Source organism: Canis aureus, chromosome 19 (assembly GCF_053574225.1).
Source record: "Canis aureus isolate CA01 chromosome 19, VMU_Caureus_v.1.0, whole genome shotgun sequence".
Lineage (NCBI taxonomy): Eukaryota > Metazoa > Chordata > Mammalia > Carnivora > Canidae > Canis > Canis aureus.
In genome coordinates, this window is record NC_135629.1 from 31,091,912 (window position 1) to 31,110,205 (window position 18,294).

The following is an 18,294-nucleotide window of genomic DNA, read 5'->3' on the forward strand; positions in this document are numbered from 1 at the left end:
GTGGTGACTCCCCTTCTTTTTTTATTTCTTGCCATGACTCTCCAGAATACAGCACAACCACTTTCTTCCAGGGTTCCCGTCCTTCCTGTCCAGGATAAACTATTCAGAAACATGTTTGAGTAAATGGCAAAATCATTCAAATCCACTGGCTTTGAATTTCTGTTGGGTACATTTATGAAAATACTGTGGAGCCCAGGAGTCATAGGCATGGTCCTTTTCAACAACAAATAGAAGTTAAAAACTAGTAATAATGTTTATTATCAACTTTTTAAAAGCCCTCTCTACCCCCCAGCAAGTTAAAGAGCAATTGTTTGAAATGTATGGCACCAAATTGTGTCATTCTCTCCTGTTATGTGTGGTATCACGAATCCCTGAGAACAATGTTTTAAGTTGTTTTAATCATTGTTATAGAGAGAATAAATGGGTAGGTAGTACTGTTCAGCAACCCCATTGCTCATATTATGTTTTGGGGGAGAAGGAGGAGGAAAAAAGAAGGGAAGAAAAATACATTCCTAGAAAAGTTAAATAACAACTTGTAAATTTCATTCTCTGTTGCTGGAAAACCAACTCATTATACATGAATGCATAATAAAACAAGTGTTTGGCACATTGAGGTGTATGAACTATGTAGTGTAATCAGAGCTTATTTTCCTGCAGTGGAGATTGAAATTTATATGTTTCTTCTAAGCAGCACCTTTCATTTTGTTTTTATTTTCTAAGGGAGAGTGAAATTTACAAGTTGCTGCTGAACAATACCAAAAGTGCTAGTTCCCCATACAATGAATAGTGAAGTTTACAAGTTGCCGTTTGACGATGCCTACATTTGTTTGTTTTTCCTTCCCCCCACCCCCACCCCAAGGTATAGTAAAGTTTATAAGGTTAGTAAAAACCCTTCATTATTAATACAAGGTTATATTGCTGGTGGGGATTCCACAAATGGCTTATGAACATATCTAAGGGGAGAAGTAAAGGCGGAGGTTATGAGGCAGGAAATTCTTTCAGGAACATTGAATTTATAATCATCACCAAACTACATGCAGAGACACTCATCATGGACTCGTGTCCCCATGACCCTGTTCCCTTGGCTCCCCAGTTATGTTATCCTCAAGTATATTTCACTGGGCCTTCCTTTTTGAAATCCATCTTATTCTTCCTGTACAAATTTTGCTCAGGCTGCCCGTCCCTCCTCTTCTGTGGACTTTCTCCTCCACTTCTGTTCTTTTCTCTGAGCATTCAGAGTGGTTAGTGGGTGCAAAATTAATTAAATGAATGGTTCATAGTCTTAGGACATCATTTCTATTATTATCTTGTGCTGCTACTTAAATATTTTATTATTACAGTATTTTATTGTTATTAAAGTTTCAAGATATCTGTGCCTTGTTTCACCCATTTTATTACAAGTTCCTTTAGGGGAGATATCCTGTCTTAAAATTCCTTATGCTCCCAATGGGGGCTTGCATCTAGTTGTGTAATTGAAACAAAGTGGATGATTCACAGATCAGGAGGACAGGGAGAGGAAGAAAGTGAAAAAATAACAGATACCCTGTGGGTATTCTGTCTGAGAGACTATTGCTAACAAATCTTTCTGTTCCTGTGTGTGCCTGCGTCATCTCCTATAAAGAGATGAAGTCTCTCTTCCGGCCTTATGAGTGTTGAACAGAGATGAGCCACCCCACTGAGCCCTGCCCACATTAAAGAGGTAGGGCAAATACATGGTTGTTCTTATTATTTTAAGTCACTAAGTTTTAGAGTGGTTTATTATGCAGCAAAGATCATAGAAAACACACCCCAAATGGGATTAGCTGTTTGATGAATTTTGTGGTGCACAGCGTCATTTTTCAAACTTTAATGTGCTTATAAAACTTGTTAAAATTGTAATTCATCAAGTCAAGGGTGGGGCCTGTGATTCTCCATTTGTAAGAATTTCCCAGGTCATGCCACCATTGTGGTGTGTGGGCCACATAAGGAGTAGCAAAGCGCAAAGCAGGGAAGACTATCCATCCAAAGATGAATAAGTTGCTTACTTCAGTCAGGAAGGTTATATTTGCCTTTCTGTTGAAATTCATCTACTGGGTCTATCATTGGTACAATTGACATTCCAATTCCAACAATGTGCAGTCAGTTTTGACCAAGGTATGGGCTGGTTTTGTTTTCTTCAAATCTTATTTCCTTCTGAGTCACTTTATGCTGCCAGGACTGGCATCTGTGTAACCAAGATGCATGCTCTGTGACAATCAATCATAGTAATCACTTTATGTACTGAATGCTTAGTGGTAAGCCAGGCTCTACTAAGTGATATATATGTATATATATTTTTTCTCATTTAATCCCTGTAATAAACATGACTGTCACCAGTACATAGATGAGGAAACTGGAGTTTAGAGAGGTTCAGTTAATAGTCCTGTCACTCAGTGAGGAAGCCAAGGATGACCTGACCAGTAAAGGGTGGTAACTCTCGTGCCACCTACCCCAACCAGAAACCCAGCACCTGCGAGCTTGAAGCCTCAGGTGAAGTGGACGCTGGCTCTCAATCCCCTTAGTTGTTTCTTTGGAGCAGCAGCAGCAGCAGTAATAGTAGTAAAGATCCCTCCCTGTACCACAGTTGATTTTGGGAAATCCTGACAGAGAAGCTGTTGTATGTGTGTGTGCATGTGTGCGTGTGCATGTGTGTGTGTGTAAGGCAGAAGCAGAAGCGCCTTTGAAACCCATTAGTTGAGAGATTTAATTTTTTATAGCAACATTCACATAATTATTGTCAGCATTTCACAGTGGTATTTAAAGTGCTGATGTGGGGAAAGTCTTTACCAGAATAAATATAGATTATTCTTTTAAACTTCAGTAGTCTCTTGTTTTCACTGTGTGTTGCCTATTGCGAAAAAATAATTTTGCCCATCTCCCTTTGCTTTAGACTTATTGTTTCACTCTCAAGGCATTTATCAGACAGAAGCTACTCTTGTTGGAGATTTCCATCAGAATAGCATAAAGTACTTAAAAAAAAAAAAACCACGACTCTGATATAAAATCTACCTTGAAATTAGACTGTTGGATGCCTCTGTACTTGGTGATCAGAATGTTTCTATTCTCTTGAATGTTAAAGAAGCAGATAGTGTTAGAAATGTCAGTGATCTATGGTGCCATAGCCAATGTCCTACAGGAAACCCACTCCTGGGCTTAAATGAAACTACTAGGACCTCTGGCCAGGAAGCTTTGCTTAGTCCTCAAATTCCTTGACTACCAAGGTGGCTGTTCTCCAAAACAGTGATGATGTTAGAGGTGGAGATGGACATGGTGCTGTGTGTCTGCATGTGTGTCTGTGTAGAGCTCCTTCAGGCAAGATCATTTGGCTGCAAACTTTTTGATGGAGGTCAGTACAGATTTTATTATCACTTTGGGTAAGGGTACAAGGGGTTGGGGCTGGTGACAAGACTTGATTAGGAATTGAATCATTGCTCAGAATAGTGACTTTTCAAAATCACAGGATTCTTTTTTCTCACACTACCTACTGTTCTTCAAAATAAGAGCTGGTCACTTTCTGGTAAAACAGTGATTTCCTTTGTCCCTCTAAATGAATCATTTATAGACAACTGGTCCATTTTGATTGCTTTCTGGATCTTTTGGACATGAAGTATTCTGTCTCTTTTGGGATAAAATCCAACTTCTTCTAACATATGTAATTATAAGTAACTTTAGAAAAATCCTTAATGAAAAGCAAATTTCATTTTCCTTGTATTTTTAAGATATGCATGTATGGAACCATGTGGAAGAAAATCTCTAGATCTTTATTGGTTTGCGTGTTTCTAATAAAAAGCATGGCATATCCTCTACTAATTTCTATCACTTTTTAAATTACTTTCTTCAATGAGAAATCCCAAGAAGGTAGAGTCTTTCTTAAATGGAACATTTCCAACAATGCTTTTCTTGGAGATTTCCAAGAATCTTAGATGTCTAATTGTAATCTGTCTGGAGGAGACTATGGGTGTCAAATAACTGCTGGTGAGGTGTTTTGACACAGATCATAGTATTGGGAATTGATTCTTTAGCAATCGTGTGGACCAGCAGACAGAGGAGAATTTAAATGGAGCTCCCAGTAGAAAATCAGTAAGTACTCATGCTATGGAGAAATAAAAAATACATGTTTGATGTAAGCAATAGTATACAAAAGGATATCATGAAGTCAGACTTTTTGTAGTGTCAACTTAATCCTTATTATCATTTATAGCCAATCAAAGGAAGTATCCCTGCAAAATATGTCAAGAGTGTCCCATGATTTGTTTCCTGAAAATTGTTTATAAATCTAATGTTTGAGCTACTGTAAACCATATTCTGAACTGTGGGGACAAAAGTATAGTAGCATATAATAGATACTCTGAAAGTTGAAATAACATTGATTCCCATTTTTTCCTGCCAGAAGTTAAGGTCCGTTATTTTATTTTTGTCTTAAAATCTCCAGATGCTTTTGACTGTGTAGGAGAGAAAGAATAACTTTCACCCTACCCCTCTGAGTTTTTAGCTGAGCCTCCTGTAATAAAAGACATCTTAACAAGAGAAAAGCAAACAGACTTTTATTAACTTGTATATCTCTTGTGTACATGGGAGATACCTAGGAAAACTGGGTAAAACTCCCCGAGATGGCCAAGCTACCACCTTAAATATCATTTTCAGCTAAAGAGAAAGAAACAGAAGGGTAGACAGTGATGGGAGATTACCAAGAAAAGCATGGTAAATAAGGGTAAGATTTCTTCTGCAGAGTTAGTGTCTGCTCCATTGATAATATTGTCTTATGATTTTTTTTGAGATGTATTTATTTATTTGAGAGACAGAGAGAGGTGGGAGGGGTGGAGAGGGAGAAGGAGAAAGAGAATCTTGAGCAGACTCCCCACTGGGGTTGGGGCCTGAGGTGGAGCTCAATCTTGAGACCCTGAGAGGATGACCTGAGCCCAAATCAAGAGTTGGACACTCAACTGACTGAGGCACCCAGATGCCACTGCTTTTTTAAAGTAGTTTTATTTACATAAGCAGTCTCCACATGCAACATGGGGCTTGAACTCATGACCCCAAGATCAAGAGTCACTTGCTCTACCGACTAAGCTAGCCACACTCCCCAAAATTGTCTTATAAGATTTAGAGTCATTTTCCTCTTCCTAGTACAGACAGATCCTTAGGAGAATTCCTAAGGAAGGAAATGGAGGGTTCCTTTGTAAATGTAAACATCCATTACTAATGAGTAACTTCTACCCGTTTTTAGAGCTTCTCCTGTGTCTGCAGTTTCTTAAAAATAATCAGCTCAAAATAATCTTTATGCAAGGAGACATATTTGAAATGGCATATTCTGCTACCCTTCAGTTGCAAATGGTAAAACCGAACTCACGTTATGCCAAGAGAAAAGAAAAAGGGTGAATATTGGCTCACAGAGTTGCAGGATCCATTGGGTGAAACTGGCTTTTGTTATGGATGGTGATGGGTGCTTCATTGTATATTTAAAACTGTCTCTCCCAGAGATGGATGCAGGTTTTATGTGTCCTAAAGTTTGTGTAGTTAAGAGAGCCTTCTTTATAAAAAGATTACAAATGACCACAGGGTGAGAAACGGACTTGTAAACTTGAGTTGTAATAGATTCCTGGTAAATTCCCTATGCTTTTTCCCTACTTCATAGCCTGTTTCTTCTCTGTTAATTTTCCCTTCAGACTCAGTCCTGTGGTGGGAAAAAGGTCCTCAAGTAATTGCAGACTTACATGACTTCTACTACCCAAGATCTCAGAAGCTCCTTTTTCTTCCAGTTGACCCATACACACTCCCCCCAAAAAGACTGATTGGTTAGCTTGACTCACATTCCTGCCCCTGCTAGGGGAGATGAGGCCCCTCCACTGAGATCCTAAGATAAAGATCCCTCCCAGAGTTTGGGAGGGAAAGTGACCCAAAGGAATAGATGTTGAACAGTTAAAAGTAATGGGTGCTCTTCCAAGCTCTCCACCTTCTCTTATAGATCTCAGGGACAGGGAGGGAGAGTGTTCTAAATTGGATGTAGTAAACACCCATTCAAACTTGAATTTAGCTCTTTTCAGGGAGTCTGTTATCCTTAGTAAGAGCTGAGATCATACACAGAGGCATACTGAGAAGTCAATTTCTGTATTTTCTCAAATCATCCGTTAGGTATCTTTATATGTGAGGTACTAGGTAAGGATATCTGGTTGGGAGCTGCTTCCTCATTGTATCTTCCTTTACCCAGAGTTCATTCTCAGATACTATGTGACAAATACTCATTGCATTGGTCATTACTGCTTTTTATCACGGAAGTCCTAGGGGACATCACAAATGAAAACCTGGTCCCTTATCTGTCTTTCCTCTTGCTTTAGATTACCTTGTCCTTTGTTAATGTTCACCTCCCTGGAATTGGATGATGAAAAAAAAAGGAGGGAATGATGTGAAGTGTGCTGTATCCAAAGATGAAAATATCCTTATCTAGGCACCAGATAAAGATGCTCGTTTGCATACTATCTGTATCAGAAATATAAACGTGTCTCCTTTCCATAACAAATTTACTCATTCAATACAGCAGCCATCATTAAGAAGTACCCTCTCTTATAGATGATGTAATTGCCATAAATTTTGGAAATATATGTTAAGTATGAGAATATTAGTATATTAGGTTCTCCAGAGAAACAAATCCAATAGGGTATGTATACACATGATTTATTATGAGGAATTGGTTCATGTGCTTATGGAGTCTGAGAATTTGCATCATCTGCCATCTGGAAACCAGAGACCCAGGAATGCCAATGTATAGATCTAAGAACTGGAGGACTGATAATAAAAGTCACAGTAGTAGAAGGCAGGAGAAGACTAATGTCCTAGCTCAATAATCAGGCCAAGAACATGAATTCTCTCTTTCCTTGCCTTTTTGTTCTATTCAGGGGATTAGATGATGCACACCCACATTGGGGATCTGCTTTATTGCATCCACTGACTCAAATACTCACTCAGAAACACACACACCCAGCAATAGTGTTAGAATCTGGGCACCCTGTGTCCCCACAAGTTGCCACATAAAACTAACTCTCAAAATCAACTAAGTTGTGGCAGCAATAATTAAAATTGCATTTGAAAAATAGGAACTTGCCACAATGAGCATCTGGGCTCTTTGAGGGCAGGAGTCCCTATATATTCATCCTCATGTCCCTCGAAGCTCAGCAGAGTACCTTCTGTATTTTAGGTGTTCGCTGAATGAGTAAATGAGCCATGGAGTGAATGGCTCTGCTCCTACTGCTTCTCTTTGTGTGTTGCCTTGTGTTTTTAGGCTTCAACTCTGGTCATGATTTTTATCTCCTCACTGGTCCCTTTTCTTTCATAAGACACTTCTATATCTTTTAAAAAAAAAAATCCTGATCTTTTCTCTTTTAACCTTTGATTCCTGACATTTCCCTTTCCACTTCTCACTTTCTTTCATAGCACAGCTGCCTTTGTCTGTTTCAATCTCTTTTCTCTATAGCTTTTCATGTCCACTTCTTTCATTCTATGACTTTCCTCTTTTTTAGATACTGTTGGTGAGCTGGTTGTCTATTGAGTTAAAGAGGACACCCTGGTGTGCTATCGTGAGAGAAAACTGATTAATTGACTAATGATGTAATTTCTGCTCTATCAGGGTCTTTTGTGGTTACCACCTAAGGAAATGGACCACTTTATAATGGTACTAACATAATCCAAATCTCAAAGCACCTGTACTTTTGCTCCTTTTTCTTTGATTTAACCTACTGGATATAAATATTGATCCTTTGATTTTTCTTATAGTCTCTATTTAAAAAATAATACCTATATAACTGAGCATACTATTTTTGAATGCTGTATTTATAAAAATCAGTCCTCCCTCCCCCATTTCAGGCTGTTTGTTAGCTTCCATTTATTACTGATTTTATTTTCCAGCAAAGGAAAGAGAGCTAATCAGAACAAATTGAATCCTCCAGAATTCTGTGTTGGGCACATAAGAGATATCAGATGCATATAATCATTAGGCTGATATGATTAATGTGGTTATTCTACTAATCAGATTATTTCATATTATTTGATAAGTGTGTTGTACTAATCTGATTTATTACTTTTGAAGGGCAGAAAAGTATCATGGCTGTGATAACGAACTATGAATCTAAATTTCTTGAGTTCAAATCCTAACCACTGAATGCTAGCTTGGTCAAGTTAGTTTATCCCTTAGGATTTAATTATCTCATCTATGAAATGGAGATATTATTAGTATCAACCACGTAGAATTATGAGGATTAAATGAATTAGTGCAACCTCCTCTGAATAGGTCCTGATACATAGTGGACATTTTTTTAAAAATGCTAGTTGTCCTTTATTTATCGCAATTATTACCCCCTCCCAAGTTTTTATTTTGAAAATATTAAAATTTAAGAAAAGCTAGGAATAGAGAACAATAGATATCCAAATGCCATGCACAACAATTGTTATTATTGTTTTCTCACAATTGTTCATTTGCTTTCTTTTTCTCATTTATATACTTTTTAAAACACCATTCACAGTTCATCTGTAGGCGTCATATTACCTGCAGGCATTTAACCTTGTATCTCCTAAGATCAATGTGTAATAATACTATTATTACACCCAGGAGACTTAACATAGATATGTTATCAGGTATATTTAAATGTCCCCATTAATATCTCTTATACCTTATAATATATTTTTCCTTATTGTTTATTTTTTAATTGAATCAAGGCTTACAAATTTAATTTATTGTTGCGTGTCTTTGGACTCTTTAATGTAGAGTGATTCTCTGACTTTTATTTATCTTTCATTAGTTGATATTTTTGATGATTCTAAGCCAGTGTTGTGTGGAATGTCATGCCTTGTGGTTTTGCCCACTTATTTCCTCATAATTAGATTTAGCTTCAACGTTTTTGGCCAAAATATTACCTACTTGATATTGTATACTTCATATTGCATTGTATCAGAGTTGCAAAATTTGTTTGTTCCATTATTGGTGGTGCTGTTTGATCACTTGATTAAGATAATATTCTCCTAATCCCTCCATTTTTGGAAATTATATGTGGCTTTTTTTCTTTTCTTTTCTTTTCTTTTCTTTTCTTTTCTTTTCTTTTCTTTTCTTTTCTTTTCTTTCTTTTCTTTTTTTTTTGAGAATTGCTTTTTGCTTTGTAATTAGTAATCAATTTGTCTGGTAATACTTTGAGATTGAGTGAATATCCTGTTTCCTAAGAACCTTTCATCCATTGGTTTTTATCATCCATTGATAAAGCTTGTCTAATGGTGTTTTTGTAATTGTATTATTCTTATACATTTATTAGCTGTCATTTCTTGGTAACAAAATAGCTCCCCCATTCTCCCCACCATCTCCATATTAGGATTGGATTATTTTCATAATAGTTGGAACAATTTATTCATAGTATGTTCCTTCTTTCAGCTAAAATAAAATATGTGTTCCTTTGCTGCCTGTATCATAGCTTTTTTTTTTAAGTCACTATAATCTTTGTATTGAAGTATAACAAACCTATAGAAAAATACACAAATCATAGGTATATAGCTCAAGGAAGTCCTACAAAACAAATATAACAATATAAATATCTCTTTATTCTTTTGTGAGTTTCAAATTATCTTCAGTTTAGCCCGTAGGATCCCCTGTAAGCCAATTTTTATGTCCTTTTGACATGTCTCCAACAGTTTTTCAGAATGCCTTTGAGCAAAAAAAGATATTTTAGGCTTACCTTATGTTTTTGCTACCCCTGATCAAGAATAAGTCATTTCTTCATAGAGTCCTGCCTGGCCCTTTAGTGGGGGATGGAGTTTAGAAATGAAACTTAGGCTAGCTACTAGGTTGTCTGTTACTTAGGTGTCATTGCTTCTAGGATATATATGTACATACATATATATGTATATCTTTATGTATATATATGTATATGCATATTTAACTACATATATAGTCGAATTATAGATTATTATAGAAAATTACATATATACTATATGTATATTAATAATCTAAAATTCAACAATTCAAATCCTACATCACAAGATTCTTCTTTACCTTCCCTATTCTACATTTGTTAATCTTTTTTATTCCATAGTGAGAGCCCAATGTATTGATTCATTTGCTCTATCCCATAACACACAGAAGATAGTTTCAGAATTACTACATCAATACTCCTCCCAACAACCAATCTGCTAAGTAAAGTTTAGGATTTATTTGTATTTCTTTTTGTCCTAATATTCCACTACAGACATGCATTCAGAGTATTAGATGCAAAAGTTATTTGTTTTTTTTTTTGCAAAAGTTATTTGAATTCATTTTTGTCCTCTGTGATTATTTTTATCAATATGATATATCATTCATTTCCTTTATTTTTCTGTTTGTTGCAGGTTTAGGTTTTGTTTTAAAAATCTTTTTCTATTTTTCTATTTTGTGTATGTAAGACTTTATATGGTCCAAAAATGAAAGCGGGGTAAAAAGTGTTCAAGGAATTCCCATTCCATTTTTATCCCTCCAACCCATATCTAACCTCTATAGTAAACATTTTTAGTTTCTGGTGTGTCTTTCATGTGTTTAGCACAAAAACCAATAAATACATATGTATACACATATGCTAACTTTCCTTTCTTTCTAATGTAGAAGTTAGCATACTACTCATACTTGTTTTCATCTTGCTTTATTATCCTGGAAATTATTTCACATCATTTTATAAAATCCTCCTCATTCCTTATTACAGTTGACTGGTACACCTTTGTATGACATAGCAGGTTTTTTCTCATGGATGGTTGAGTTGCACTTCGTATTTTGTCATTAGAAATAATGCCACAGTCAATAGCTTTGTACCAATGTTTTGTCATTTGTTTGAAGGTATATGTTCAGAGTGAATAGCTATATCTGACATTGCTGGTAATAAGTATATAGACAAATCAAATAGGTAAACAGATACAAAAGTAAATAGTTACATAGTTTCCTTAACTGATAACAAATTTCCTTCCATACATGTCATATGCCCTTTTGCACTCTTACTAGCAATGTATGGGAGACACTGTTTCTCCATACCCGTGTCAATAAGCTTTTGAACTTATGTAAAACTGGTAGGTAAGAAATGGTATATCAGTGTTGTTGTCTTTAAATAAGCTTTTTAAAATTTTAGAATAGTTTTAGGTTAACAGAAAAGTAGTGAAGATAGTACAAGGAGTTCCCATGTACTCTGTACCCAGCATCTCCTACAGTTAATTGGCTGCATTGGTATAGTACAGTTGTCAAAATTCTCACTGTAGTTTTAACTTGCTTCCTGTTATTATAAAGACAGTTAAGCATATTTTCATATTTTTAAAGGCCAATTCTATATCCTTTTCTGTGAACTGCTTGTTCTTTTATTCTGCTCATACTAAAACCTGGGTTTTAAAGTCATATTTCCTTCAACTTTTAAGAATATGCATTCATATTAGGGTGATTGACACTGAATCTGTAATTATGTATCATACATGTTTTTTTTTTTCCTAGCATGCGCTTGTTTTTTGATTTTGCTTTGGTATTTTTTTCTGTGCAAAAGAATTTTTAAAAATGTCATGTGGCCAAATTTTTCTGTCTTTTCCTTTTTATTTTCTTAAACATTTGTATTTGACTTATAGTTAGAAAAGCTTTCCCCACATCCAAGTTGTATAAAAAGTTCACTCATGTTTTCTTCTAATTCTTGTTTCACTTATTACATTAATGGTTTCTTTTAATTTTAAAACAAATCATGTTGAATCTCAAGGGCTTTCAGAAGTCAAAGGATTAATTCCAGAAGATGTCAGTGGCTGGAGGGAATGGAGAAAATGGAGAAGCCATTCTTCACCTCTCATAGACTCGCAGGCAGGAAGGTTTGGGACTTTGGATCCTTAGTCCAAGGCTCAGCAAATAAAAATCGTCACTGAGTAACTGAAAGAATGAGTAAGTGAAGTTCTAGAAAGAAGCTAGATGGGTGGTTTAAAAATTAGGCATTCTTGGAAGGCCTGGGTGACTCAGTGGTTGAGCGTCTGCCTTCCACTCAGGGTGTGATCCCTGGAGGGATCGAATCCTGCACAGGCTCCTCATGGGGAGCCTGCTTTTCTCTCTGCCCGCGTCTCTGCCTCACTGTGTCTCTCATGAATAAATAAACAAAATCTTAAAAACAAAAAAAAAAAAGGCATTCTCTAGAGACTCTGATGAGCACCAACACTAGAAAAGTCGAAGTGGAAGGACAAACAAATGACACTTTGGTTTCTAGGCCAGGTTGTCAGGTTGAAGTAATTACAAGTTCCTGGTATCCCAAGGGGAAGGTTCCACTTACCATCTCAGAATGAGATGAGCACACATCTCATTCATTTCTGTTTCCTCTCTAGAGTCTCCTCCATCCTGGTTACTTTGGAAACAATTCTCTTTTGGGTATTTGTCCTTTAAAGAATATAGGATAGAAAAACCTGACCTCTTCCCCATAAGTCTAATTCTCAGAGCTGCATTGGTGCTAGATGTACAACCATTTTTCCCTTATTTTTGCTATGTGTTTATGACACCAAATAGCTGACTTAAATGTGTAGAATTGGCTGAGAAATCCAGATGTTTAGAAATAGAATGCCACTTTATTATCATATGATAATATTATATTATATGACTAGATTTTCTATGTCTTAATGTGTCGAATACACTATGCATAGTTATGTATAAGGCAACAGAATTGCTAAATTAATTATAGGATCATAGTTTTTATTACTTAATTGTATACTACAGTGTGTTTGCTTCATGCCTTCCATTTCATTTTGAAGTGTGCAGTGGCTTTGCTGGTCCAGTGCTAAGTTTTCATTTTTTTTCTATCAGTTGCTTTTTTAACTTAGAAAATGTTTTATGCTCATCTAAAGTCCCATCTAAAATTGAAGATTAGGGGTACCTGGGTGGCTCAGCAGTTGAGCATCTGCCTTCAGCTCAGGGCATGATCCTGGAGTGTCAGGATTGAGTCCCGCATCAGGCTTCTTGCATGGAGCCTGCTTCTCCCTCTACCTATGTCTCTGCCTCTCTCTTTCTCTGTGTCTTTCATGAATAAATAAATAAAGTCTTTAAAAAATAAAATAAAGTAAAATAAAATAAAATAAAATTGAAGGTTAAAGTTCCTTTAGCATTATTGAGAATGATAAATGAGATAATTATATAAATGCTTAATGTGTATATATATGTATATATATGTACTTAATGTATATAAAGTACAATTCTTTTTTTTTTATAAAGTACAATTCTTAACACAGAGCATGCACTCAATATATGTCACTAGTTGTGGTTATTGTTCACTGCTCCTTTATAATGCCTTTTAATTTTCTCTCTTATTATCATCATCACCTACTACATTTTTGTGTACTAATTATTTTGGATGTGTAATAATCATAATAACTTTTATTTTTCTTTTGCATTTAAACCAACACAGCCTCTTATTTTTCAAAAACAATATTGTAGAATGAGTAAGAACTTATATTCTCCAGTTTGGAAATGAAGAAACACAGATTTATAGGAATACAGAGAATCTGCGAGACCACGTACTTAGGAAGTGGTGAACTGGTAAAGCTGGGTTGTCTGATGAAAATCCATTTATGCCATTTTCAAAACTCTCTTGTAAGCTCATTGATGGATGGAATATTACAAGATTTCTTTCTCCACTATAGAGTTAATAGCTTTTAGTTCCAAGAGTGAGGAACAGAACCTAAGCTAACTTAGCTAGAAGCATTTATTCATTCATGTAACTGACAAGTCTAAGGATGGAACATTAGGCATGGCTGGATCCGGGTGTTCATACTAGCTAGGAATTTGTCTCACCCAGTTGGCTGTTCTTTGCTTTCCATTTCCTTATGTTGAATCTGGGAACTCCCTTGTGGGGTCAGAATAGTTACCAGAAATACCAGCTTAATATCTTTTCCCATTATTCCGGGTCAGTGACTTCTTATCATTAATAGTTCTGTGGATTTCCTTGATTGGATATCATTAGACCAAACTGGGCCATGTGCCCACATCTGAACTCATCCCTTTGGTCAATGTGATAGGAATATATTGGTTGATTAGTTCTGGGTATGGATACCATGTGAAATAGTGTTGGATCAGCCTTTTATAAACCATATAACCTGAGAGCGGGGTATGAATGATTTGCCAAATCAAAATCGAAATCTTATTACCATGTATAAACAAACTTTGGTATATCTATACAATAGAATGACACCCAGCAATAAAAAGGAATACATTTATGATACATGGAACAAATGGATGAATTCCATATACTTTACACTAAGTGAAAGAAGCAGACACCAAAGGCTTATGATTTCATTTATATGATGTTTTTGGACATAGGCAAATTTATAGAGGCAGAAAACAAATTAGCAGTTGCCAGGGGCTGTACAATACGATGAAGCAATGTATGAGGGAACTTTTGAGGGGATGGAAGTATTATATATCTTGATTATGGTGTTGGTTATATATGTTTGCCAGTATTCATAGAAGTATACACTAGAAAGTGTAAGTTTTACTTTTTAAAAATTAGAGCTCGGGATCCCTGGGTGGCGCAGCGGTTTGGCGCCTGCCTTTGGCCCAGGGCACGATCCTGGAGATCCGGGATCGAATCCCACGTCAGGCTGCCGGTGCATGGAGCCTGCTTCTCCCTCTGCCTGTGTCTCTGCCTCTCTCTCTCACTGTGTGCCTATCATGAATAAATAAAAATTAAAAAAAAAAAAAAAAAGTTTTAAAAAAAAAATTAGAGCTCCATCAGCTTGGCTAAAAAAATAAACAAAAACATTACAATTATTGAGGGCAGCCCCGGTGGCTCAGCAGTTTAGTGCCACCTTTAGCCCAGGGCATGATCCTGGAGACCCAGGATCGAGTCCCCACATCAGGCTCTCTGTATGGAGCCTACTTCTTCTTCTGCCTGTGTCTCTGCCTCTCTCTCTCTCTCTGTCTGTCTCTTGTGAATAAATAAAATCTTAAAAAAAAACACACACATTACAATTATTGAAAAGAGGGGGATACTGAGCAGCACCTCAGAATTCCCCAAACATAACGAAGGGATTCAAGACAATGCCCAGTGACAGTGCTATTTGGCACGTGGATTATTTTGAATTGAAGGCATTTGAGACCCTACAGGCTCAAGAGAAACTTTTTCCCTCCCTTAACCACGCAGAAGAATCTAAATTGGAAGACTTTCCCAGAATAAGGGTTATTAAGAGAGAGAAATTGAGTGACCCGTCTGTATGGTAGAGCGAACATCTAATTACCAAACATCTTCTCTTCTTATTGACCTGTGAAATGGTGAAATGTATTCTTTTCTTCTGAAATTTCAGACTCCTGCCCCCTTCTCCTTAGTTTAGAATGACATGTATACCTCATTTGCCTGTCTTTAGAATTACCACATCTATGTGGATTCTTCATACGTATGACTATTAAATTTGATTTTTGGGGCACCTGGGGGCTCAGTCGGTGAGGCATCTGCCTTCAGCTCAGGTCATGATCTCAGGGTCCTGGGATGGAGCCCCACATCGAGCTCCTTGCTCAGCGAGGAGTCTGCTTCTCCCTCTTCCCCTGCCTGGTGCTCCCCCTTCTCATTCTCTCTCTCTCTCTCTCTCTCTCTCTCTTTTTCTCTCTTCTGTCAAATAAATAAATAAAATCTTTATTAAAAAAAAAAATCTCTTCTCTCCTGTTAATCTGTCTCATGTTGTTTTGATTCTTAGTCCAGCTAAAAGGACCTTGAAGGAGACAAGAGCTTTTCCTCCCTCTGAAAGGGTGAGGCATTCTTGCTCCCCAACAATAACAAAAAATTATGTTTAGTATGTATCTTAGCCTATATGATAGGAACTAAACTGCCTAAATAAGTGGTTCTCAGCCTGTTTCTCACCATCATACATAATGTTGTTGAGATGCCCATTAAGTCCCTTGTACCTATGGTTGCTTATAGTTTCTCATACATGTGCTATAACCCCACCACTTTTCTCACTCTCAAAAAGAAAAAAAATGTATCTAGCTACAAGTTAATGAGAATCATATTACCATAGGGGTAATCTTTCAAAGATGCCAAACATCAGCAAGAGTGATTCTTGTTATTAGTAAAATGTTGCTTGGGCACTGCTGGTATTATTTTGCAGCATCATGATTAAGAACCTCGTCTCAAAGATTACATTCTTTACTCTTTACTATATGTGTATTTGATGTATATCTTAGTGATTAAAAAAATTAACCACAAATGAGCCCATACTTACATATTATTCTGCAACATACTTCCTTCATTTGATATGTCTTGTGCTCCTTTCCACATTTGGAGTCATTTTTGTTATTATTTGTCTGTAATGGCTGTAGCTTCAATTTTGACTTGAATAGGCAATGCACAATTTAGAGGAGTGTCAAAATACTCAGTAATCAGGAAAAAATATTTTAATTCAGTGGTTTCTTTAAAAAAAAATTAGGAGGGTTGCCTGGGTGGTTCAGTGGTTAAGCCTCTGTCTTCAGCTCAAGGCGTGATCCTGGAGTCCTGGGATCGAGTGCCACATTGGGCTCCCCGCACAGAGCCTGCTTCTCCCTCTGCCTGTGTCTCGGCCTCTCTCTGTATCTCTCATGAATAGATAAATAAATAAGATCTTTAAAAAAAAAAAGAAAAAAGTTAAGGAAATGTAGGGGGTGCCTGAGTGGCTCAGTTGGTTAAGCAGTTAAGTGTCTGACTCTTGATTTCAGCTCAAGGTCATGATCTCATCATGAGATGGAGCCCTGTGTCTGGCTCTGCGCCCAGTGTGGAGTCTGCTTGGGATTCTCTCTCTCCTTCTGCCCTGATCCCTGCTCACTTGCACTCTCTTGGTCTCTCTAAAATGAATAAATAAAATCTTTAAAAAAACTAAAGAAATGTAAAAAAAAAAAAAATCCACAATGAACAAAAAATAAATGTTTTAAAGAAAGACCATTGCAGTCCTGACCCATATTGAAGCTGGAAGCAAAAGAAAAATGAAATTAATTAAATTAATGAAGTTAACTAAGTTAATTTAAAATTATTTAAGATTGTCAACTATTGGTGAGAAAATATCAAACATGGTGTTTCCCCATCGAAAATAAGATAAAGAAGTAAATATTGAAAATATTATTGACTTTGTACATATTAAACCCAGAAAATTGAAATTATAATAGATTCTGGTTTCATTATACTTAAGATAATGTTGTATTCATATATCTGCATTTCAATTTTCAAATATTTTTGTAATTACTTTAATGTCTTCCCAAAAAATTAGCTTTTAAAACAATACAAAAAACATGTAGATAAGAGTGTATATACAGGTTTATATAGGCGCAAATGTGCATTAATCTTTATTTAAAATTTCAATATTTTGTCATTGTGGAATTTTTGCATTAATTTTGATTTTAAAAAATATTACATTGAAGTATTATCTTGATTACTGAGGGTTTTTTAGCAGTCTTTAAATTTTGCACCTGAGGCCAGTGACTCACTTATCTCCCTCTAATCCTGGCCTTGAACCTCGGTTCTGCCTTTTGACTAAATTGGAGATGGGCTTGAGGTAGGAGAATAATTAGAGCATTACAAGGTATGGCAGACGATGGTCTCTGTTGTAGTGTGCAGTATTTATCCCAGTGGTCAGGAATGAAGCGGCCCCCAACTTTTACCTCTGATTGCCTTTTAGGTTCCTTGGCTGGAGTAGATTGTCAGCTAGGCACAGCAGCTGCTGAGGGCTGAAGAGAGCAGAACAGCCTACCCAAAAATATGCTTCTTTAGCATAAGGATTATTTTCAGCTGATTATTTTTAAGAAACTGCAGACACAGGAGAAGCTCTGAAAACAATAGAAGTTACCATTTTGTAAGAGAAATCTACATTTATAAAGGAAATTTACATCAGAAAGGAAGCCTACACCAGGAAGAGCCCATTACTGGAGAGAACTTTTTCTCCTGAGATTATCTGCAAGGCAGGACTACCTCTGTTTACCAAACATCTCCTCTTCTCACCTTCCTGTAAATTGTCTGCCCCCTTTGAAGCCCCAGACTACTATCCTTTCCTTTTAGCTCAGGATGGTTTATAAGCCTTATTGTCTAACTGCCTTTGAGTCTCATATTTTTGTGGGGCTCCAGTATGTATGTATATAATTAATTTTTTTCTCCTTTCCTTCTCTTTTTACATAAAAATATGTAGATAACATGGGTGTAGGTAGAGGTTCAGCCACAAACTCAGAAGGTTTATTTTTCCTCCTCTGCAGGGCAGATGACTGGGGGATGATACTTTGAGGCCTTCAGTGACCTTTGTCTAGTGTGGTATATAGTATTTCCAGAG

The 18,294-nt window shown here is 36.4% G+C and overlaps 1 protein-coding gene across 15 annotated transcripts in view; it reads left to right on the forward strand.

Annotated features, from left to right (window-relative positions):
* The window catches only part of FHIT (fragile histidine triad diadenosine triphosphatase), a 1,383,460-nt gene that overhangs the window by 277,423 nt on the left and 1,087,743 nt on the right, over positions 1 to 18,294 (forward strand). The window contains exon 1 of one of the 15 annotated variants that reach the window (XM_077858264.1): positions 18,246 to 18,275. The exons of the other annotated variants lie outside the window; for them this stretch is intronic. The gene's annotated coding sequence lies outside the window, so the exon portion shown is untranslated. Of the gene's footprint in view, positions 1 to 18,245; positions 18,276 to 18,294 lie in introns of those variants that run through there. 15 annotated transcript variants of the gene reach the window in all.